The following is a 5,594-nucleotide window of genomic DNA, read 5'->3' as shown; positions in this document are numbered from 1 at the left end:
TCTTGGTAGTTGGTTTCTGGTTGACCTGACCGGTCTGGTTGCTGTCTGCTCAGTGTCGTGCAGATATCTGGCCTCTCTTTGTGTCAGTGATTCGACACTTATCTTGGGATGATTCTCTTTCCATCCCTCAACCTTGATGCCTTGGAGGTTGGGCTTGGGCCTGCTCCCTTCCTGCCTACCCACTGTCTCATTTTCGTTTTGAGTTTGCTCGATTGGACTATCCTCCCGCTTGGTGGGTACCTCATTTAAGTGTATTCTGGACCAGTTGGCTTGCTCATGGAATGCCGCTGTTCTGGAGACCACAAACCTATTATTGCTGTCCACAAATCTGAAGTCCTTGGTTCCTGGCTCGTATCCCATAAACCTGAGCCTTCTGGATACCTTATCCCCTTTCTTGCGCAACTGCTTGGGTATGTGGACATCAGCAGTTACACCGAACACATGTAGGTGTGCTATCTGTGGCTTCTTGTTATACATGATCTCGTATGGTGTTTTGTCTATCACACTGGACCACGTTCTATTTAGTGTGTAGTTGGAGTAGACCAGTGCTTCAGACCAGAAGTGTTGGCCAATGCCCGCGTCCTCTAAGGCGCACCTGACCATTGTTTGCAGCGTGGAGTTCCGTCGTTCTGCGACCCCGTTCTGAAAGGCGGAAAACGGGAACGACGTAAAGTGAATCACGCCTTTGGACCTGAGCCAATGGGAGAAGTCCTTAGATAGAAACTCAGACCCTCTGTTGGTCATGATTTGTTTGATTTGTTTGTTGTTTTGGGTTTCTACTCTTTTATAAAACTCTTTGAATTTTTGGAAGGCCTCATCCTTTTTTCTTAAGGTGTAGACAAAGCCATATCGACTATAGTCATCCACTATGGTGAGGAAGTACCTTTTCTTATAATTTATGGATGGCCTTAGGGGCCCTACCAGGTCCATGTGTACTAAGTCGAATATTTGTTTAGCGGCACATAATGACTTCTTGGGTCTGGGTTTTACCTTTAGTTTTGAACACTTGCACACCGAGCACTCGAGGTAGTTTTCACAGTTTTTTATTATGACACCCTCGGTACAATTGGCCATTTTCTGTATCACGGGAAAACTGGCGTGTCCAAGCTTCCGGTGCAGCAGATGGGCACAGTCATCATGCATTGGTTTGCCTATTGAGGGCCTCTTTTGGGTGTGTTTGTTGTGTTGTGTTTCTGGTGTCGTGTTATCATCGCTATCTATCTCTCTCCCGCCTACCTGTTCACCCTCAGTCCTGTCTTGGTCAGTGTCTTCTGCGTTCTCTGAACTGGTGTTTATGCTGTGGGTGTAATCCTCATAGAAAGTTATGTAAGGTAACCCTTGGTTAACGGTTACTCTCCCTACATCTTCCCCATCCTTGCTAACTTTGACATTGCCTTTAGTGAAGATCACCTCAACCCCTGATTCCTTGCTAAGCTTTACTGCGGCCAGGATGTTGTGGGGTATCTCCGGGACTAGCAGTACCCCCTCTATTTTCCCTACGCCTGGTAATGTAATTGTCCCTTTGCCTGTTACTCTAACCTGGTTTTGGTCCGCAACTTTGATCGAAAAATCCTCCCTCTTGAATGATGAGAGTAGTTTCTGGTTGTAGGTGGTGTGGTTGGAGGCCCCCGAGTCCAGGAGCCATGAGCTGGTGTCTTTGTCTTGGTGTGTGGTGTGTGTGTGCTCCCCTATCCCATATAGAGACCCTGTCCTGCTGTCGCGTGAGCTGTCTCTGTTCCCCCTCTTATCCCTGGGAATGGGCGAGTCTCTACGCCTATACCTTTCTTCAGATGTGTGCCTTTCTGTTTGTCTGTACCTATGCTCTGGCCTGCCTCTCTCCCTATAGTTCTTGGGGCAGTCCCTTTTGATGTGTCCCCTCGACCCGCAGATGTAGCACTCTGGCGTGTTGTGTTGTTTCTCTTGGAAGACTACTCTCTTCTCACTCTTGTGTTCTCTGGGAGGGCCGGGGCGGCTCCTCCTCAGATTATCTTCCGCGATAAGCTTGTTGGATAGCTTCTCTACGGATAGCATCCCTAGACTAACGGTGTCTAAGTGTGTCAAGAAGTTATTCCATGAGTGGTCTAAAGAGTTGATCATCACGCTTTTCATGATCTGGTCGGAAATAACTTCCCCCCTAAGGTGTAGCTCTGCTCTGGTACCGCTCAATGACACTAGGTGCTCACTCATGGGGGTCCCTGGTTTAAGCCTGGCAGAGAAGAAGTCTTTGGAAATTTGGGTGGTGGTGGACACACTCTCACTGTAAAATAACCCAAACATTTTTCCTATAATTTCTGATACCGTGAGGTTATGGCCTATACAGTGGTAAATTGTGGGAGATATGCTGGCAATCAAAAGGTAGAATGCCCTATGGTGCATGCAATCCAGCTCTAAAGTCCATGGTCTCTCTGGGGGGTCATTAATAAAATGAGACATATTTTCTTTCAGAAATACTACCTGGAGCTGCTGTGACCACTCTAGGATATTACCCCCATCCATCCTCAACTTGGGAAAGTCAACAGGTAAGTTCCCAGCACTATTAGTAAAATTACTTACTGCTGGCTGCTGTCCATGGTTCCTTATGTGTCTATAGCAGCAGTAAGGCATGGGAACGCTTGCCGGTAGTTTAAAAGTCCCGCTTTGTAATTTTTTTCTTTTTTCTTCCTCTAGGCGGAAGAGCGCATGCGCGAAGTCCATTTCAGCTTCGCCGTCGCTGTGGAAGGACCTGTTCATCGCGGCTCTGCTGTAGAGGCCTCTGCCGGTCAGGTAGGCCTCAGCTTTGGCCTTGGGGGTCCAGGTGTGCTCCGGAAGGCGTCGTCCAGCAGCTGCTTCTCCGGAATGAAGATCCTGGCGGTGCTGGGGCTCCGGCGATGGCTGTAAGTAGCTGCCCCAATCCATGCGGTCCAGGGCCGAAGGCGGCGGCAAGGGTCTTCATGGCCCTATCCACTTGCCGCTCGCTGGGGGTGTACCAGGGGTCGGAGTCGGATTCAGTCCCCTCTCCCTGGTCACTTTCATCATTGTTTATGGTCCGGCATTTTTCGCGCGCCGGCCATTTCGAATTCTGTTTGCTGATTGGTTGGGGGTCGGCCATCTTGTCCGACCACGTGGACAAAGATGGCCACCGTTTCGAATTTAGAGTGGGGCTTTGGGGCTCGGTGGCCGTTGGGGGTGCCCTTTTGGGCGATCCACTCACCGAGTCCAGCTCCTCGAGTTCGGAGTCCGAGCCCTCTTCGCTCCTTGCCACCTCGCGGTCGATTATGAAGCTCCGCAGGTCGGCAAGGAGGTTCTTGTCGCCGGCTCACTCTTTCAACAGCTGCAGGACGTCGAGTCGCAGCTTCTCTTCTTCTTGATCGTAGTGGTGGGCCCTTTTCCCTTTTTCGATCTCCCCCCTTTCTTCCATCGCGGTGGCTTTGGGGGTGGTTGAGGTTCCTGCCTTCCCTGGCGAGTCCGATGGGTTGCTTTCCCGTTGCTTCGGGGGTGTCGCCATTCTGCAGGTAGGTATGGGTCCTTGTCTTGTGGTTTGGGATCTCTGGGCCTTACCAACCATCCTCTGCTACCATTTTGTTACGAGGAATGGTGGATCAGGCCCAATAAAGAGACTTGAGTCATCAAGTAAAATATCTCTCTTTTATTTGCAGGTTCATCTTATCATCACTTGGATACATTAGGAACTGAAACACGGAGGAGTGTGCCCACCTTTTATACCTGTGGGCGGGGATTCAGGTAAGGAGGGGTCTAAGGGAGGAGCTGACCAGGTGGGTGTCTGGGTTAACCCTTGCACTACTGAGCTATAGCTGATCCCTGGCACGGGCAGAGCATTTATACCTGACAGGCTCATAACGGTAAAATGCATAATTCCTGCCAATATAAAATTAAAATCCCAATTTAAAACAATTTAAAAATTCATTAAACCCCCAACCCCATCAGTCCAGGCTGCGGAACAACCAGATCTTCAAATCGCTGCAGAATGAGTGAAGGTCAGGGGCCATCCGGAGCTCCAAAGGAAGCTGGTTCCAGAGAGTGGGTCCGCCCACAGAGAAAGCTCTCCCCCTGTCATCATCCAACACTGTCTGGCCAACAGCACCCTGAGGAGGCCCTGTCTGTGGGAATGCACCGGGCGATTGGGGATTGTCGCTGGCTGCAGGGGGTCCGAAAACTGGTAGACAATTAAGTTCTAGTCTGTACACTGATTGTAAAAAAGATTATTCTGTTTCACAAACAAGTTCTGAATGCATTTGACTTTCTTATTCTTTGCCACCAATATTTAGGATCCATTGGTAAATGGAAATTCAGTTCAGCTAAATTGAACATTGGGACGAGGGTGATTGGAGCTCCCATTTCAGTGGGTGTAAGACAAATTTTTATTCCTTATTGCATATTAATTGCAGGTGTTGCAATACTAAGCATATTTGCTTTTTGTTTGCTTACTTTCTTGTTGGTTTATTGTATGCCACCTGGAGTTGGATAGCCGTATAAGTTAAATCGATCAATCAAATATATAGTTAAAGCCTTCAGTGAATTTTTTTTTCCTATAGTTTATATAATATTCTTTTGGAAGACCTTGCAATGAAAGAATAGATTAAAAATATCTGTTCAAAACAATAATTACTACAGAAATCAAGGCCAACAATGTCCCAACACATCTCCCAAATACTTCCCCCTATGGATGCCAAGCTACTCCTACAGCTGCTTTCTTGGCAAAAGAAGAACGGAGCAGTGATATAATGCAGTCTTGCTAGCTCTTCCTAGAAACACTGGATCTATATTTCAAATAGTGATTTTTTAAAATCTCAGTTAATGTTGATGTGTGAGGTCAGAATCACCAGTGAGGATATCTGATTGGATAACTGATTTATGGGGTTAAGTGTGATTTTGGGAATCAGTTTACTTTAACTGATGCTAGGTCAAATTCTACAGATTTAATTGTATACCTGTGACTTTGGTCCAGTTCTCCAGTACTCTATAGAAAATCTTGACTAATCATTTAATGAACATGGGTTGTTTCATGATGTTGTGTCAATGACAATACAGAAGTCAGCTAATCATGTTATGACAGTGTCAAGAAAGGTGAGACCAGTTTGCAGGTATAGCTATGCTATTATCTGAGGTTTATTGGAAAATGATTCGTTGATCCTGAAAATGCTTTACTGTGCAATTAATTTTAAGGACATGAATGATTCTATCAAGTGAAATACAATTACTGTGTGTAAATTTAAGGCTCTTTAAAATGGCAAGGCTTCTAAGTTTATGACTTTACAACATTAGTTTCTCTGCTGTTTCAGGTCAGCCAATTAAATTCAGGATTATGTTTATGGAGAAAAATAGGCAATGATATGCACTCCCAAAGGGGAATACATAGATATAGATAAAATCTAATCTAATATATATATATATATATATATATATATATATATATATATATATATACACACACACATAAAAGCCTATGAAAAAAGAAAAAAGATACATTATGCCTTTACAGGGAGGATAATTGGGAAGTGGGTGTGGCCCACTGAGGACGCCTTAAGAGGTAGAAATAGCTATCTGGGTCTCCCAGGAAGCAACACAGAGTTGCAGTTTGTCAGCAGAAAAAGGGC

General features: G+C 46.0%; 1 long non-coding RNA gene across 1 annotated transcript; it reads left to right on the top strand.

Annotated features, from left to right (window-relative positions):
- Positions 1-2,422: 2,422 nt before the first annotated feature.
- On the top strand, positions 2,423-4,345 carry LOC132711804 (uncharacterized). Its single transcript, XR_009622554.2, has 4 exons — positions 2,423-2,519; positions 2,668-2,873; positions 3,636-3,720; positions 4,266-4,345. It is a non-coding gene; the product is annotated as an uncharacterized LOC132711804 (long non-coding RNA).
- The last annotated feature ends 1,249 nt before the right edge of the window (positions 4,346-5,594 follow it).

Source organism: Pantherophis guttatus, chromosome 4 (assembly GCF_059756535.1).
Source record: "Pantherophis guttatus breed Tessera chromosome 4, ASM5975653v1, whole genome shotgun sequence".
NCBI classification, from domain to species: Eukaryota; Metazoa; Chordata; class Lepidosauria; order Squamata; family Colubridae; genus Pantherophis; species Pantherophis guttatus.
The sequence above is the reverse complement of the archived record's forward strand: the minus strand, read 5'-3'. Positions and strand labels throughout refer to the sequence as shown.